The sequence below is a fragment of the Pleurodeles waltl genome, chromosome 5 (genome assembly GCF_031143425.1).
Source record: "Pleurodeles waltl isolate 20211129_DDA chromosome 5, aPleWal1.hap1.20221129, whole genome shotgun sequence".
Taxonomy (NCBI): domain Eukaryota; kingdom Metazoa; phylum Chordata; class Amphibia; order Caudata; family Salamandridae; genus Pleurodeles; species Pleurodeles waltl.
Window position 1 is genome coordinate 515,827,936 of NC_090444.1, and position 18,443 is coordinate 515,846,378.

Genomic DNA, 18,443 nt, shown 5'->3' on the forward strand with positions numbered 1-18,443 from the left:
TTGATGGTGATCTGTATGGTATATTGTTAGGTAGAACAAACAGCCTATAATTTAACACCATGATAAAAGCCAACACAAGACATATCAGACTCACACTTTAATTTGGTTATTGCCTTAAATCATATACCACCGTTCCTCGCCGTAGGGAGTACAGTTGTTTGCCTTAGTGCTTGTGTCCTATATCGGCATTACTGAACGCAAGGCCCGATGTGTGTAGGAGCCACACGCAATCTTTTTTCGAGTTATGGGCAGTATGTAAAACAAAGGACAACATTGCGCTGCGCCGTACTGCGACACTGCACATCGCGTTGCACGATGAGGCATGTTTGCTACACTGGAGAGTCTAGGAGCCTAGCACAGACTGGTCAAAGTGAAGGACAGGTGTCAAGATTTTGATGGAAACGTGTCAGGCACTCACTCCACAGTGGGGAATTTAGTCAGGAGAGTTGAGAACAACTCCCCCCAACCTTGTTTTTAATGCTCAGAAATACAGTGGGCCTGCCAATGGGGAATGCACCCTTAACTTATTGCTCTTTCCTAAGTCGCAAGTCAATCCAGGCCCTGACTACTGAAGTTTATTTATGTGGGTCTTACTCACACACTGATGCAACGCTTGCAAGTGGCGCAGAATGCTGCGGTGGGTGGAACTGTAGTCTGCAGAGGCATGATCATGTCTGAGCTGCCCAGAGGGATCTTCCTTGGAATTGAAGGATGGAATGTGTTGTGAAGATGAATGTTCAGCTATGAATCCAGCCGTGCCAAACCTCATAATTTTTACAGTCCTGAAGATTTAAAATATAAAATTAAAAGATTAAAACGGTGACTAAACAATGTGTGCATGACTTACCCTCTAAATGGTACAAGTAAGTTTGTAAACTGATAAGTAGACCTTTGGAATTAAATATAATCTAAGTAAAACATGTAGATCGTTATTAGTCAAAAGTCCTACGTCTTATAGCAATTACCTCATTAAATCAAATATATCTATTGCTAAACCCAGGAATTTTACAAACTGACAATTTAGTGGAGTGTTTTCACTTTTTTAGGCACTGGATTAATGTTTGACTACATGTATGGGCCTTCAGAGCTGAAAAGAACAGCCATTGCATCAATTTTCGAATGCCCAGCAACTTCAGACAGGTGCACAGAATATGCAATAAAGATTCATTTTTTTACCCTCAGAGTGTGGATTTTAGTTGCCCCTGTCTGCCCACATCTTCGGATTAGTTCTTTATTCGGGGAAAAACACCCATTCTGTAGGACAGAAATTTCAATTTGATACATAAGGAAAAATAAGCACCCAAATATTCTTGCTGCTTGTTCTCATGGCATGTGTCACCATTCATGCATGCTGATTTTTGGCAAATTCCTCTTTACCTTGTAGATGTGAAATACGTTTCACTGACTTTTTCACTAGTTTGAATGCAGTGGTGTAGTTGTAGAAGCCCATAAATTATGTAACAGGAGACTCTCCAAAGTAAGACTTTCTAACATAAACACAGAGTAATACAAATGAGAGGCTAGCAGTGTAAAAGAGCTTTTACAGTAGCTAGTTTTTTTCATCTATGCTTTTGCAAAATGCCAACATAAGAAATTAATGTTAATTTTAAAGGAGGACTGTATGTAAAATTCTGAATTTCTTTAACCTTTTTAGGTCGAGCATAGCAGTGCGCAGACACTGCTTTTCCGACGTGTTGGTATGTATCTGGACTTTTAACCACGCCCATCACAATCACTCGGTCATGGGCTTGCCTTTTAAAAATCCTTTGTTTTCGTTGGTAAATGCTTTACGTGTGTCCCTCCTTAGGGCAGTTTTGTTACCGCCTTGCCCATCGACCCCGTTACATGGCTATGCACTTTTGCTAATAACTTAGACTGCAAACAAACTTCTTTTTTCCTTTTGGCTCTCTCTTTGCGCTGACTGCCGCGCTTTGAATCGACTCGCTTCTGTCAACTGTTTTACTTTTTATTTTCAGTTTGTGTGGCAAGAAAAATCCAGTTAGGAATTTACAATGCCAACAGCTCTACCTCAAGCAAACGCGAGACCCATTGCATTGCAAATGCTTGTTTTTGTTGAGGTCACACTTGATAAATGCAATGCAAGCAGACTGCTGTGTGAATATGGTTGTCAGATCGCTCCATGTACAGCTCATATCTTGTTTTTAGTCACTGGTTTTCGTGTAACACAAGAGTACATGATTGATAAGGTATTCTTTAGCATCAGTCAAACAAATTGGGTCTAAACATCGGACAACGATTTGCATAAGGAAGCCTAGGGCTGGCTAATTGGTGTTTGGCATACATGAAGTGATCACATAAAATATTATTAAAGTAGAGTTCTAGATTCTAAATTGCTGTGTTACATATTTATGATCGTAACAAAATGGCCAATGGTGGAATGGTCATCGTGTGTTCTCTGTATTATTTACCTGCAAGTAATTATTCCCAAAAGATGAAGATTGGATGATCTTAAAGTTTGAAGAATTCTTTCACCTGCAGAAGTGATTTCTGCAAGGAAAGGCCAAGGACACAGTGACCATTCACACATAACATCACTCCTGTCTCCACACTGAACCACCTCACTCCAGGTCATTGTGGACACTGTCTACAGTCCTGAACTTTCCATTACAAATCACTATCAGGCATGCAAGTACAATCAGTCTAATGGGGGCAAAACACACTACAACATTCAGACTGCTTTAGGCTCTTACACTAAAGTCCAAGGCTTGAAACAGCATTCATCCTTCCACAGGCATACACTTGCCCTTCCTTCAGTCCATATATGTATCTCCATGTTTGTAAGCCTCCCATGATCCCTGTGTCCCTATTGTGCTACCTGTGACTAGAAGCGTTTTGCATATGTGTGTGTCTGTGCACACACATACATCTCTGTACTTTGGTGGTTTTGTTGGTGGGGTCCTTGTGTACAGAAGTACACCTGTGTTGGTCTGTGTACATTTATACTGCCTTGACTACATGTGTCTCAGAACGTCCTGTATGCGGATGGATTTAGATGTGATGTTTGTGTAGAAATAACCATGTGTTGATGTGTGCTCTGGTAAAATGTGAATTAAAGTGTGTGTTGCTGCAGCTACATATATGAATACATGTGAATTCTCTGTATCCATGTGCATGCACTGAGCACAAGCCAACCTAGTTGTCTTAGTAAGTGCTCGTAGGTTGTTGTCGCTCATGCATTGAATCTCCTATTTCTGTCTTGCGGCAAGATGACTGACCGTATTTTAGGGATGCAGAGTTGGACTGAAACAGGACCCTGGACTAGACCGATGCCTCTTGGGTCATATAATGGAGACTGGAATGTAATATTGTGTGACAAGTATTTGTTGGTTGTCTAAATTGTCCATTTATCCGAAGAGGACAAATGGGTTTACAAGTTTCAATTTTTTCTTTTTTTTTAGCAAAATCCCTGCCTTCATATGTTTGTTCTGTGGTGTTTACTCAAGTACAAAGTGACATTTAAACTAAGTTTATAATTCATGACCCCAGTAGCTAAAGAAAGCAAGCCACAACTAGAAGAACTTCATCTGTGCACTTTCGGGAATTATGGTTATGCTCAGGGCTTCAAATGGGATGAAAAAACTAGGGGGGTCTCTTGGAGGGGGCGTGACCGTTTTAATTAAGGGCGTGGCTTTAAAACATGTAGGCTAAAAACCTGCGCTTAGCATAGTGTGCCGCCAAACTGGTATTTTTCTGTTTCTTTCTGAAGTTGCATCCAGATATTTATTACAAAAAGTAACATTACACCTACACCAAACTAGGACTATTGGCTTTGTCAATGGTTGTTAGTTGCAGAAGATAAAGAGGCAACAACAACGATTTCATTGTATAAAATATTGAAAATGCTTCAGTTCTCAAGTGATGAGACTGTGGAATAACTGGAATGAGTCTCTTTAAAGTTGCATCAAAGCCAGTGAAGGGTGGTACTGGTACCGAGTTAAGATTTTTTTTTTTAGTTCCTGAAAGAGGGCAAAAACGGAGAGCACAATAGAGACCTGTCTCACCACCTGCTTTAGAGAAATGCCGGTGTTCAGCGCCTTTTGAATATTCCTCAAGCGTCAGACTGGATCCAGAAGCTTTTGAAGCACTACCCCTGTGCTCTGGTAGGTGGCGTTGTACGGTTCTGCATTGACATCGTTTTGCTCCTGAAGTGATGAGCAAAACTGCATATAGGTGCTACTCCTGTGCACCAATGTCAGTTCTTTTTTTTCTGTGCCACCAGAAGCGGGTCTGAAGCTACAACTTGACTCTTCGCAAGACTTTTTAAATAAAAATTGGGTTTAAAAATCCAGTGTTTAACGTAAAATGTCACATTCCAAGACTACAGAGCTTAAACCTTCAAGCTAATGTCTGGCACACCCCTATCAGGTTTGCCTGTAGTGTCTGGGTCTGGGTCGAAGACTGCTCTTTTATGAATACCAAGGCTATCCAGGACAGTGATGCAAAGCTCTTCATCGCCAAGCACAAGAAGGCTTAGCTCTGTGCTTAGCGCTGTGACCAGTCAAAGGGAAGGTTCCGTTCCCATCCATGAAATTGTTTCCGTGGCCGATCATTGTCACAGTCAAAGAATTTGGGTAAGTTGAAGAAAAAGCATTAACAGTCCAAGCGGTACTTGCCCCTTTCAAGCCACTCTCAAACTCCAGAGACAGTGGGAGGACATCAGACGTATAAAAAAAAATCCAAACATATCTTAACCACTTGTTATCCAATTGAGAGGATGTGAAACATTTCACGCTGTTTTAGTATACATGTTTGTTTTTTAAATTCCTTGTTAGTCCACAGAAAAGAACACTTCCTCGCACCGGTGACTCAACATTTTGAATAGGTGCAGCACTGAGGTTAAAATCGCTCGGAGCCTGATGCGTGCAGATTGAAAACCAATTTGAAGAGTTTGGCAACTGTATGCCTCTCTAGAGCATAATTACTTGGGCTGGTGGTGAGGTGGCTCCAAATAACAGAGCCTTCAGTGACCGGTGAAATTACAAGTCAGTATCCTGAAAGTTCTGCTTCTAAGTGAGAATGGTGTTTGAACTAATTTCCACTAACTCATCCACCTATACATTCATCTCAGTGACGTAGGCACCCACTCTAAAGTCCACTCTGTAACTTACTTATGACTCATGTTTTTACTGTCTTGTTCTGTGAGCAATGATAGCTTGCACTAGTCTGCCCTGATCGATCCGTTCTGCAGGGAATTAAAGATTGCATGTATTGCCTTCAGTGAGTGAGGGAAGCTTGCTTGGCTACTGTTGTACTGACCCTGTTCTTTGACAGAGTAAATCTAGCACTGCAGCTGCCTGATTTAGAGGGGCGGCTCCTCCATAGGGGCGGAGGAGCGTCCATCCCCGCCAGCAGCAGCAGCTGCAAACCTCTTCCCCAAAAACGATAATAAACTTTGTTTATTATCGTTTTTGGGGAATGGGGCGAGGCCACAGGGGTGACGAGCAATGAGCTACCCCTCAGAGTGCATGTGTGTTTGGCCGGCCATCACAGTTGCTGGGCTGGAGAGAGTCTGCACAGGCTCCCAGTCTGCCTGGGGCACTCCCAGCCAATCCTGATGCTGCTCTGAGCAGGCTTGGGAGCATGTGCCTGCACAGGAGCGGATGGAGCAGCGTGCGGTGGAGGAGGTAAGTGTTATTTTTAATTATTTAGTTATTTTTAATTAAGTCCCCCTCTCCCCCCCGCCATGGTAATTCCCCCTCCCTCCGCACACCGTCCCTCTTGCATTGCGCGAGCTGCAACTGCTACTGTTGTGTGATCTTGCATCCTACCCGGACCTTATCCTTTGAAGGAGGAAACTGTTTCTTCCCAGTTTGTAACTAATCTATGAAAGGGCTGTTTCCACTGCTGTTGAACCAGCTTATAAAAAACAAAGGATATTTTGAATGCATTTGCATAATTTGAAGTGCCTGCCAGGGATGTGGAATTCCTATCGCCCGACGCCCGGGACATCTTGTTTGGGGTCATGGGCAACAAGTTTTTATGTTTACTTTTTCCTTGGGACAAGTAGGCCCAGCTCTCTGCAGCACAAACCCTTTGGCTGCCTGTTTACAGAGAGTAGAACTCTCTGCAGTTGAGGTCATGTGTTTCCGAAAGATAATGCTGTTCGAACTTGTATTTATGGTTCATTATTTGAAAGCCTTCATTATTAGGGTGAGTGCTGTAAATAAATGTTTTAAGGTCACACTTCACTACTGACGCTGATTCCAGTACAACAACAAAAAAAAACGTGTATACACATGTTTGAAAAGTTTAGGCTATGAGGCTAAGTATAATGCTCCCAGAATGCTCTCTGATTAGATGCAAATGAAGTGTCATTTAGTAATATGTGTTGATGCATGCTAGTATTTCCCAAAAATATTTCTAATGAAAAATCAGTGTAACAATTTTCAACACGAATATGGGAAGCATGAAAATAAACAAACACTGACAAAGCCAACTGGTCTGACATATTTTTGTAAGTCTTTTAGTTTCATCAATGCATGTCTTGTTTTGACATGGCTTTTGTAACACTTTATTGTTGTGGGAGCTACCAGGCCCTTAACATTGTAACAAACACTGGCAAAAAAACCCCCAAAAGTTTTTGAACTCTAAAAGCACACGTTGCCACCAGTGGCATAACAAAGGCCCCGCAGCTACCCTCCAGGGGTCCCCTTCAGCACAGCACCTGCCCTGAGTGAGTCTGGAGAGGGGGCTCCTCCATGTTCTTTGCAAAGGGGCACCCTCCAGTATCGTTACGTCACTGATTGCCACTGTAGTTCCTGACACTGAACAAAACTACTTTGTGTGCCAATATGCTCCTTGTGGAAGAGCAGAATGCGATCACTCACAGTAAAGCCAGCCGAAAGAGAGAGAAAGAGAAGTTTAATAAAAACAAAATGTCTTTGTTAACACCAGACCTTATTAGGGACCAAGACCCACATGTAGGTAGCTTTTTGCATGTCGCAAACAGCGACTTTCGCTGTTTGCGACATGCAAAAAGCACATTGCCATGCACAAACCCAGTTTTGCGATTCAGTAACCTGATTACCGAATCGCAAAACGGGTTTGCGACTCGCAATTAGGAAGTGTTCCCTTCCTAATTGCGACTCGCAGTGCAATGTAGGATTGTTTTGTGACCGCGAATGCCAATCGCAGCTTGCACCCATTTCAAATGGGTGCTAACACTTTCGCAAAAGGGAAGGGTCCCCCATGGGACCCCTTCCCCATTGTGAATGTCAATGTAAACATTTTTTCAGAGCAGGCAGTGGTCCTGCGGACCACTGCCTGCTCTGAAAAAATGAAACAAAAACATTTAATTTTTAGTTTTTGTAATGCATCTCGTTTTCCTTTAAGGAAGCAGTCATAGACATTGTGGTCTGCTGTCTCCAGCAGGCCACCATCCCTGTGAGGGCCGCTATTCGCAAGGGAGTTGCAAATTGCGACCCACCTCATGATTATTCACTAGATGGGCATTTGCAAAGCCCTTGTGAATCACAGATGGTGTCAGGGACACCGTCCTACATTCGGATTTGCGACTCGCAAATTGCGAGTCGCTCTGACTCGCAATTTGCGGGTCGCAAATCTGAACCTACCTACATGTGGCCCCAAATTCTTAAAGAAAGTCACAAAAGTGCACCCATGGTATATGTCATACCCCTATAAAATACTTGTGAACTGTATTTTAGCATGGGTAAATACGCATGTGTAGATTTGCTCATGTGAAAATCTATTGAGCATTTGCAAGTTCATTGTCCCTCCGGCCACTTTCTTCCCAACCCTGGAAGAAGTTCTAATTCTGCCATTGTCAGGAGTAAATGTCCAACCTTTCTTATTATGGGAAAATATTAGAGAGAAGCTGGTGAAAATCTTTAAAACATGCAGGTTAGTAGGTTTGCAGACTCAAAGGCATTCCAGCCCTGGAACTATTGCTTACTGCTTCCTCCAGCCCCAGTATGCAGATCTGCAGAAAGGTGGCAAAATAAGGAAATTGCTACAGTAGGGATTGAAACTGCAAGTATTCAAGCTCTACTATGGTAGTAGCCCTGGCATAATCAGAGAGGTTATTATCAGAGCTCTTACATAATGAGATTGCTGCCATAATTTTTCGCCACACTACATTGCACCAAAGGGACAAGTAGATCTTTTTACAGGACAAGTAGATTTGAGAAGCAACCTGTCCCCTGGACAAGTAGATATTTTAATAAATTCCACACCCCTGGCCTGCTTTAGCTCTGGTGGTGCTGTCTCTTTGTCGGTGCCCCCTGACTTCCTTCTCCAGAGATTCCCTCTATGCCACCCTCCAATGGTGCCCTTCATGTCTCCATAGCCTTTCTCTTACATGTATTTCATTCCTTTTCTAGTACTACTCAGCCCAGTGTAACGTGCCAGAGCTCTTTACATCACAACATAATATACAAACACAACGAGTCATATGTGTAGATCAGTGCATAGGAAATGTTACATAGGACAATGAGGACTACAAGGTGTAGGAGTCACATGTCATCCTTACTGCTAGGTATTATAGTTTAAGAATGTTTGGCCTGGAGAAGCACAAATTCAGGATTTAAATTGTAACGCAGTGGTTGGGGTTGGCTTTACAAATAGGAATGTATTCCTACCCAAACAAACCCTTCTTAGAAAATGTAGGATAATAAAAGATAGAGGAAAAACATTACGATCTAACCTATTTCGTGCAGTTTGCATTCAGTTCTTTGAAGCCAGTTCATACCTCACTGTCCAATATTAGCATTACATTTTGTAAACTGCAATTAACAAAATGGTCTCTGTGACAAAAGCGGTAACCCTAAGGTATTTACATAAAATACAATTGTGCGATCTGCATACTACACGTGCTTTGCAGCAGACACATAAATCATCTGTGCTACTTTTTAGTGAGTCAAAACTGAAACCAGACAAAACTCAGATCACTCTGAAACACTTACATTAATAACTAAAGTTGTTATTATTGCCTGACAGAACTACCTGCTGCAGAGCTCCTTGTGCGCACAGAAATTAAAACCATAGGACATTTGAAAATACAGAGCGCCTTCCACTGCAGTGGCACAGGTCGCACTGCCCTAAAGCCCACCCCAATAACATTTCTAGCACAGCCAGAAGCTTTTGATGGACATATGGCAAAAAATAGTTGTGGGGCCTTGGCCCTGATTTCAGTCACAGTTTCCCAGTTTGATCAAACTATGTGACCCTGAACAATTACTTTCCTTCCCTCTGTTTCCTTTTCTGTAATCATCACAGTTGAGCACACCTTGAAATAACTCAGATCAAGATGCACACTGTACAAAAACCTCTCTGTGTACGGTTTAATATACCATATTATTTGCCCACCTATAAAAAGTAAGACTTAGATAGGTGAAACATGGCAACTGGTAGCCTTTGGAGTCATTCATTAATTTGTCACAACAGAAAGGGTGTGGTTCACTAACCTACCAAAGGCCTCAGTGTAATGATATAACCTAAGATGCTAATGTGAAAAAACAAAATGTACGTTTTCATATAGAAGTGTGTGGCTCACTCACAAATAAAATGAGTGGCACTTCCAGCAGGGTAGATGACCCAGGGTGAGCTAAGGGCTGCTCTCCTCAGCCTCACGGTGCTGCTTTTCCAGACAGACAGCATCACAGACAGGGCAGTGGAAAATGAGGGGACCTGGCCTTCACCGAGTCACCACTGCAGCCATTTTTGCGCTGGTAGTGACACAGGAGATGCTTTGGTGTTGGGCACGTATTTCATGGTTTCAAGGCCTACGCACGCACACTGCCAGTCAGCTGCCACTGTGGCTTGGCAAAGTGGGCATGTGTTGTTTCATAGCGCAGGCTGGGATTACAGGACTCGCCATGTGAAACATGCCAGTGGCACATCGCAAGTCCTCTTCAAGGAGTGGGGCCAGAGTTAAATGTTCCCCATCGTCTAACCCCCCCTCCCACTGAGGCTGGTGAACATGCCCTATGAAGCAGGGAATGTTTCATACCCATGGTCCTGTGGCTGACCAGGGATTCCGCAGGCGCAGTAGTCGAGCACTCAGGACAACTTGTCTATAGAAAACAGAAGTAGGGTTCATTGCTCGTCCCTGCGGTTTGTAATCGTCTGGTAAGGAGAAAACAGTAAAAAAAATAAAAAACATTTTAGCTCACTCGCACACAGTTTTAATCTAGGTCTGATTTACACAATTATCAAAATAATTGGAGGCAATTTGCGGAGAGACTTAACGACATAGCTCGGCACATGGAAAAAAAATGACGGAAGGAAAGATCACGAAAAAAACAGGTTTATTTTTATTCGTTTGATTTCACCCTCCTGACTCATACCTGCCGTTCTGTTCTTCCATGGGTCCACTGAGAGGAGGTCTCCCGACACTTCCACGCGGGGATCTGGAAAAGCGAGAGAAACATCCGAGCACTGAGGCACAATAAGGACTCAGCAGGGAGGCCCGAGTGCGCACTTCAGGTGATTGTACGGACTGCCCTCCTAATATAGACAGACGTGAGAACGTTTGGAGAAAGCCATGAAATAAAACCTTTGAGGAATTTGCGGAGAGTGTCCTGCTTTTTCAATCCAGAGGGAAACCCCTGCCCACGCCCTCACCCCTGCTGAAACTTACCGTGTGATTTGTTTTTATACATTTATTGGAAGAGCATAAAAGCGCCTCCGTTTTTGGAAGGCAGAGCCTCTCCACCACAAGTATAGGGTGCAAGCCCTTGACTCCGCTCGCGCAGGCGCAGACGGATCACCCTGCTGCGCGAGACCGCTCCGCTGCCAGCACGGGCCTCGTGCCTGCTGGCAGGTGGCGAACATGTGTCTACAGCGCTGCAATTTTGTTCCACAAGAATAGAAATTATAGGGAGTTCAGGGTTTGGTTGTACACAGCCGCATCCCCGGGTCCGAGGCACACGTAGGAAGCTGCAGCGCTGGACAGAGATCTGTGCCCTTCGCGGGACCTGTTTTCCTTCATCCTCCTTGTGGGGGGTTTGGAAAAGTTAAATGATTCCAGACATGTGTTGTGTATTTATTCGGTAGCAACTGGAAGTTTGCCCCTATATTTATAGAGACTACAGTGTTATAAAAGCAGCCCAAGATAGCCTTTGAGGTCTAATTGCAACAGATTGCATAAAATGGCTCGTTCCCACCCTGCCTGCAACTGTGCTAATCCCAGAGACCTGAGCTGTGCCCTCTCTGTGAAAGTTCGAGGGCACAATGGGGCCACACCAGCGTCCATGAAATAACACTCACTTTGAAAACGTATGTGCCAAGCTTGTCCCCAGACCGTTGAAATGTCAGTGACCGCGTAGCAGTACCATGGGTGAGACTCCTCAATTCCCTGCAGACCCGGATGCTGGATACAGGGCATGTGATGGGAAGTTGTGGCTCCAACACCTGCTACTCTGCAGGATAGGTTTGCCAAGCAGTCAAGGCCTAGTTTACGGAAGGTGATGTGCAGGATGGGTTGGTGCAACACAAGCATTGTAGTCACAGAAAAGATGACCAGGAAGGGTCATCACATGGAAAGAAAGAACTTGTTAATAAACGTTAAAAAAAATTGAAGGGCATTAAAAACAGGGTGGTGGCTATCTGATGTTTGTAGACCTCACGTTCAAAGTTACAATCCATTTAAGCTTTTAGGTGGAGTCCTTCCTCTACAGAGCCATTCTGGCAATGTCCCCGTAAGGTGCGAGCGCACCTTTCCTTCCCCCACCGCGCAGGCCCCTTTGTCGAGCACACACGTTTTTGCATCGTCACGTCGCTGCCTGCATCATGCGGGGGAGAGAGTATGTCAGTGCTGCGTTTAAAAAATAGAAACAGCGCAAAAACATGGTCACTCGTCGCGGCTGAGCAGGACGAAAAACAACAGTGCAGCTACCAGAGAACAGATCACTACACAAAGGGAGCACCTGTTTAAAGCAGGTACATGTATTTAGAGGGCCTGGGGGTCACAGCAGGCATCTGCTCAATCTGTGACAGAAAAACGTGCTGACGCGAGGCACAGCAGCGTTTCATTTGCTTCACACAGTACGAATGGTTAATTGGGGGTTGAGGAGTGGCAGTGTTCATTGTATGTGAATCCAATTTTTTTTTACCTGGCATTTGGTGTTAGAAGATTTAAGTTTTCAATTTAGATTTGATAAGCATGCTGGTGGGGTATTTTTAGGGCTCTCCAGACTGGGGATCACTTACGGAAAAGTGTTGGCTAGCCCTTCTTTTGCATCTGACTTTCGGAATGGGCTAAAAGTCATCTCCACAGAAAAGAGTGGATGTGAGTGGTGGGAAGATTTAATTTTGTCTTTGCGGTATTTAGGAGCAGATCCCTTTAGGCATCTATTTGTATATTATTGTCTTGAAAGTGATTCTTCACAGGGAACCAGCGGAAGCTTTTCAGTTGGGTTTCATCTGGGTGTCCTTTTTGTTGTTTTCATATTAGATGTCCTGTGGCAAATTGTGGTTTCTGAAGATAGTTTGTGATTTGCATGCCCATGTTACTCCTTGCATCCTTGGCGTGGTCCCCTCTGTCTTTACTGCCTCTGCTTTCCCATATTTTGACTGTGTGCTGGACTCTGGTTTTGCTGTTTTTGGTACTCTGGACACATTACCACTGCTGCCAGTGCTAAAGTGCAAGTGTTCCCTGTGTAAATTGTATGTGTAATTGGCTTTTCCATGATTGGTGTATTTGATGTACTAGTAAGCAATGTTCTGTGAAAGCAATTTATAGCAGAAAAACTCTCCCAGACATCCTAACAAAAGACTAGCACATAGCGGGGGATTTCTAGATGAGAGATGGCTGTAGGACTTTGCACACTTTACCACTGGTAACCAGTGCTTAAACGTTTGTGCTCTCTCCTTAAAACATGGTGAATTGGCTTATACCCAACTGGCACACTTAATTTACTTACAAGTAAGGCTCCCAGTTATATAGTATTTATTTTTTTAACGTTTACATCTGTATTTATCCATATATGTTTTTGGCCATCTTATTGGTATTTATCCATATTTATTTTGTGTTGTGTGAATAAATTGAGTCATAAAATAGTATATTTCCAAATATATTTAAGTGATAAACATGCCCTCGTACTTTGACGCCTGTCACATTTTAGCAAACTAAGCTTTAAGATATAGCAAAAACTACACCCACAGGTCAAGGGCAAAATAAATACTCTGTAGAAATGTCTTTGTATCATCATGTCTCTCCACCCAGTAGCCACGCCCCCTTGCTCAATTTAATTAGTACCACCGCTTCATGTAATTGTGGAGGATGGACTGCAGAAATAGAGTAATATGAATTTAACCTTTTTTACACTGGTTTCATGAACAATTTGTTCAGAATGAAACCAGATTTATATTTTTAACCTTCTACTGCCCATGCACATTGAATCTGGAAGCAATGTATAGCGAAATAGCATTAACTACTACAGTGTTTTATATCACATTGTTGTGTGTCTCATCAATGCAAAAAATAGAAGGTGGTGTGTTATTGCGGGTATGTAACTGAAAGCAGTGTCACTCACGTCAGAGCTTTATCGATGTAGAAGAGGAACTGAGCACACATCCGTTGATGCAGAACTAACTCGGCATCAAATTGTTATTAGCATTTGCTGTACATAATTGGCAGAACCTAAATGGGTAAACATTGGAAAAAAAGCAAAAGGTCTTACCTATGAAATGTATTTGTAATTGTTTTTCAATCTAGGTGGATGTGCATGTGCTTACATGGCGCGGAGGCCTTCTTGTTAGAATTTTTCTTAAAATGAAACACAAACCATTCAAAGATGACCCACGCTCATGCATGACGGACAGTTTAGAATGTTTTTTCTATAACTTTAACACACTGCAAAGCCATAAGAGTGGTGAAGTTGACTACACAAGTGAATGCTCATGGTTCCACCAGATTCTTTTGCCTTAGTGATGAGAGCTCCCAGGGGGCTGGGTAGCTCTCCCCACTTTCAGCTGGGTGGGGAGACACATGTTATACCTGAGATCCTTAGGGTGGTCATCCCACAACTTTTTGCCTGCCTCCCTCCACTTTTTTGACACTGTTTTTGCTGATTTTAGGACTCTGCGCACAGTACCTCTGCTAACCAGTGCTAAAGTTCATATGCTCTCTCCCTTAATCATTGTATCTTTGGTTCATTCCCAATTGCCATATTTGATTTACCTGTAAGTCCCTATTTGAAGTGCACTACATGTGCCCAGGGCCTGTAAATTAAAAAAGTAAAAGGCAGGACTCTGTTTGCGCTGCATTAGCGTGATTCTTTTTACGCTAATTCATCGCAAACTTAACTCCACAGCACACTTTATTAAATCCTCTAACTTTGCAGTCAGAGCAGAAAACTAACCATTAATCTCCAGGAGAAAATAAGCAGCAAATTGTAAGAAGACATAAGCTGGCACTGGACTTTTGTCTTTGAACCCACAGCAAATGTGACAAGACAACAACAAGACTTAAAGGCACCTTCATTGCTCATTCACTGTCTGAATGAACAGAACACTTTTTTTTTTTTGTCAGCTTGCCAGAACGGGTCAGTAGGCCTAAAAATGGCTCACCCTTTCAAATCCTATTAGTCATAGAGAGTGGGCGAGCAGATAACTTGAGGCCTGTAAAGGCTGCATCATCGAAGGTCTAGCGCATTATGTAGGTTTCCAAACGGATGATATTATGGAACCAGAGTTCATCTAAACTGAAACCCCAGGTAACTACTCAATTGCTCTGGAACTGTCATGCATAATGTTTTTGTAACTCCTATAACATATGCTAAATATCTTCTTTCCAATTACAGCCGGTCAACATTTGACCGGCCAGGCGTAAGTACCAAGGAAAACCAGGTGATTCTGTAGACGTTCCAGTTGGGATTAAGGGTCTCTACATAAATCACGTTCATGATCCCCACCTTTGCTTCTATTACAGATTTATCGGACCGAGCAAGTTATATATTTGAATGGACCGACATGGGTAGAATCATAAGGACCAGGTAATTATTTAGAAGGTACCCCATCTGGTTCACCTGGCACATTATAATATGACATGCTGTAACCAACTGTTAAGCATCTTTTCTTTTGCTGCAGGCATCTCAGACAGTACTGGTCTTAGATGAGGTTGGGCAGACCCGAGTAGCAGCAGAAAGAGCAGGTTATTTGCTAGTTTTTCCTTATGGTGCAACTGAGACATTGAAACGTTCAGGTGCTTTAATAATTTTTTCCTCCTGTACAGGCATCTTAGACCCTGCTACTCAAATTTGAACAGGCACATGTGAGTAGAAGCAGAAAGACAAGGTAATAATGTAGCAGATTTTCATTGTGGTGCACCTAGTCCAGTGGAATATGACAACATACTTTAACCACCTTACCCATCTTTTCTTCTGTTACAGGCATCTCCGACAGCACTACTCATATATTACAAAAAGGTGCATTTGAGTAGAAGCGGAAAAACAAGGTAATTATTTGGTAGATTTCACTTGTGATGCACCTAGTACATCATAAAATGACAACATTCTTCAACTCTTTTTTTGTTCTTTTGCAGGCTTCTTGCACAGTGCTAACATTGGTTAGAAAAGGCAGATGTGAATACAAGCAGACAGACCAGGAAATTATTTAGTAGTTTTTCCTTGTAGTACATCTGAAACACTGGAACACAAGCATGTGCTGTAACCATTTTATTCTTCTATTGCAGATATCCTAGACAGTGTTACATCTACAAGTAGGTGTGAGATCAGAAAGAAAGGCACAGGTAATTACTTGCTACATCTTCCAAGAGATAGCTCAGACTTGTCTGGTAGATAACATTCAATAGCATAAAAAACAACTTTAAATAATGATCCTCACTTTAAATAATGTCCCTTTTTTTTTTTTGCAGGCTTTGCGGCACAGTCGGCTCAGACTGATTGCCACCAAAATGTTCATGCAGAAAGCTGTGAGTTCTGCAGAGAGCAGTGCTTCACCACAAAGGAAAAAATGCTGTTTGTGTTCAAAGAAGAATGGCTGAAAGAAATTGTGGAGACTGGTAAACAGAAGTCCCGGAGCAAGGTTTGCGTACAACTGGGAGAGCTATTTCCATACAATCCAGAAGTAGGCCTGATTTGCAAATTATGTGCAGAAGCAAAGATCGCAGGGGACTTTTCTACTAGGAAGAAATGGAGTGATGGCTGGAAGCTAGACTACTTGAAACGCCATCTATGTAGCAAAGTGAATCTGCTTTGGTGACACTGAGAAATAAAAGAGCAGCTGCCAGGCTGGGTTTTGGAGTGCGCACCATGCTAACGGAAACCGCAAGTGACAGAGCAAACAGACTAGGAGTGGTTAAACGGCAAAGGTCTCTGCCTGAGGAGATAAAGATTCTCATCAACAATGTGTTACTAGCAGTCAAAATTAACACGTCAGTGTTATCTGTTCAAGACATCCATGACCACGTTGCATTGCATGTGAAGATATCAGACAGCTGGAGGTGCAAGAACTATGCCTTGAGATTTTGGAGGCCATCAACAGCGTGCTACACTCTGACTATGGCAGAACTATGCAGGGCTCGGTATCACACATTGATAATTGATAAGAGCACAGATATTTCAGTTACAAAAATGCTCATCCTCTACTTCAAGGTCCGATCTGTAACATCAGCAGAGCACAAAACAGTGTTTGTGGGAATTGTAACTGAGTGCATGCAATGCGGAGGCTATCACTATAGCTGTAAAATAATTCTACACTGCCAATAAACTGGATCTTATGAAAATGGTCATGTTCACATCAGATGGTGCATCAGTGATGCTGGGAAAGAACAATAGTGTTGCTACCGACTTCAATCAATCTATTCCACATCTAGTTGAGCAGCACTGTTTTGCGCACAGAGAAGATTTGGGAGTTGATGATGCTTGGAAAAAAGTGCTGATGAACAGGGAAATGGAAACATTACTGAGGACTGTCTACACTGTGTTCTCTCGCTCACCTTTAAGGAAGTCCAAGATGGATGAAATTGCTTTGGTCACTGAATGTGAAGCGGTCTCCTTTCGGCCACTCAATGAGGTGCGGTGGCTTTCAAGGCATTTTGCTGTTACGTTATGTGTATTTATATAGCGCATGGCTACCCGGAGGCCTCCCAGTGCTCGGAGCTAGAATACTAGAGTCGAGAATGAAAGAGGAGGGAATTATGTTTTAAATAGCCAAGTCTTTAAGGCCTTGCGAAAGGTTAGTTCATGGCTGATCATTTGTAGGCTAAGAGGTAGAGAATTCTATAACTTTGCCCCTTGAAAAGCTAGAGTTCTTCTACCCCATCTGGCCTTCTTCACTTTAGGGGTCACTACTAGGAAGGCTGTGGGGGATCTAAGTGGCCTATTAGGTGAGTAGAAGGAAGCTAAGGTCCTCAACATTTCCAGACTTCTATGGTGCCATACTCTATGTATATGGCACAGTGTCTTATGCATGATGATGTTGTTCAGCAGTACAGGGATTATAAATATGTGGTGGCAGCGCATATAAAAAACAGATTGTTTAGGACCTTTCAAGACATGGTGAATTTTACTCTGCGGAATGCTGCACAGTATAGTGTTATATCTCAGCTTGTTGATGTCTGCACAACTCTCCAGGCTTCAGGTGCAGACTGCGAATGAGGATTCAGCCTCATTAACTCAATCAAGCCCAAATTAAGAAACAGACTAGAGGAGAGCCACCTAGATATGCTGATGAGGACAAAGGCTTACCTCTCAAATGGGAAAGTTGACTTAGACCGAGTTTATCAGCACTGGAAGAATGACGAGGACCGGCGAGAAAAATAAACATGTCACACATCTAATATTGGCACCTGACTTGTCTAAACTCTGATGCAGCTCCTCCTACAGTCCATGTGTGGGTGGGGTAGGAACATTTCTCAGCCTGTATCTTGGCAAGGGCATCATGGCATTTATCAGCAGTGTGTTAATCAAATTGTAAATGTTAACTAATTGTACAACTGGCTGTATTTGATGTGCAGGGCCCTCTGCAGCACTCTGAGAGAATTCATTAAAGTTTCATAATGGATCAACCTCCTGATTTCTGTTTTCTCTAACTGGGGTGTAGGTGGCACTTAACAGGTCATGTCCTTGGGGTGTGCAACCAGGTCACAAAACTGCCTTAATGCCCTATTGCATGGAGCAATGTTTATACAAATATCTGTTTTTTGCTTTAGTGGAATGTAGAGGCTAATGCCAAAGATCTTGCTAGTTATGCGCTGCGCTCGCGTGAATTGTTAATTTCTTGGCGTATGTATCCTTGGCCGCAGCGGACAGAGACCTCACACTGCCGCACACAATGAAAAAAAATTAGAGGGAACACTGCATTCTGGTATAGTTGTTCGGAAAGGTTTTACGGTACTCTAAAATACTGTGTCTCAGGTACAACTAAAGGTGCTGACTCTAGTCAGTGATTCATGGTCCTTGCGATACTTCTTTAATGGATGGAGGGGGGTTAGTTCTATT

At 42.9% G+C, this 18,443-nt stretch overlaps 1 protein-coding gene and 1 long non-coding RNA gene across 6 annotated transcripts in view; both read left to right on the forward strand.

The window, feature by feature from the left end:
• Nucleotides 1–18,443, forward strand: part of NHSL1 (NHS like 1) — a 409,363-nt gene that overhangs the window by 169,750 nt on the left and 221,170 nt on the right. The gene's annotated exons all lie outside the window — the stretch shown is intronic.
• Nucleotides 15,071–17,993, forward strand: LOC138295793 (uncharacterized). 2 transcript variants are annotated; one of them, XR_011203686.1, is made up of 5 exons: nt 15,071–15,133; nt 15,215–15,276; nt 15,372–15,436; nt 15,524–15,730; nt 15,857–17,993. It is a non-coding gene; the product is annotated as an uncharacterized lncRNA (long non-coding RNA). The 2 variants fall into 2 exon arrangements; XR_011203685.1 differs by having other exon boundaries at nt 15,372–15,730.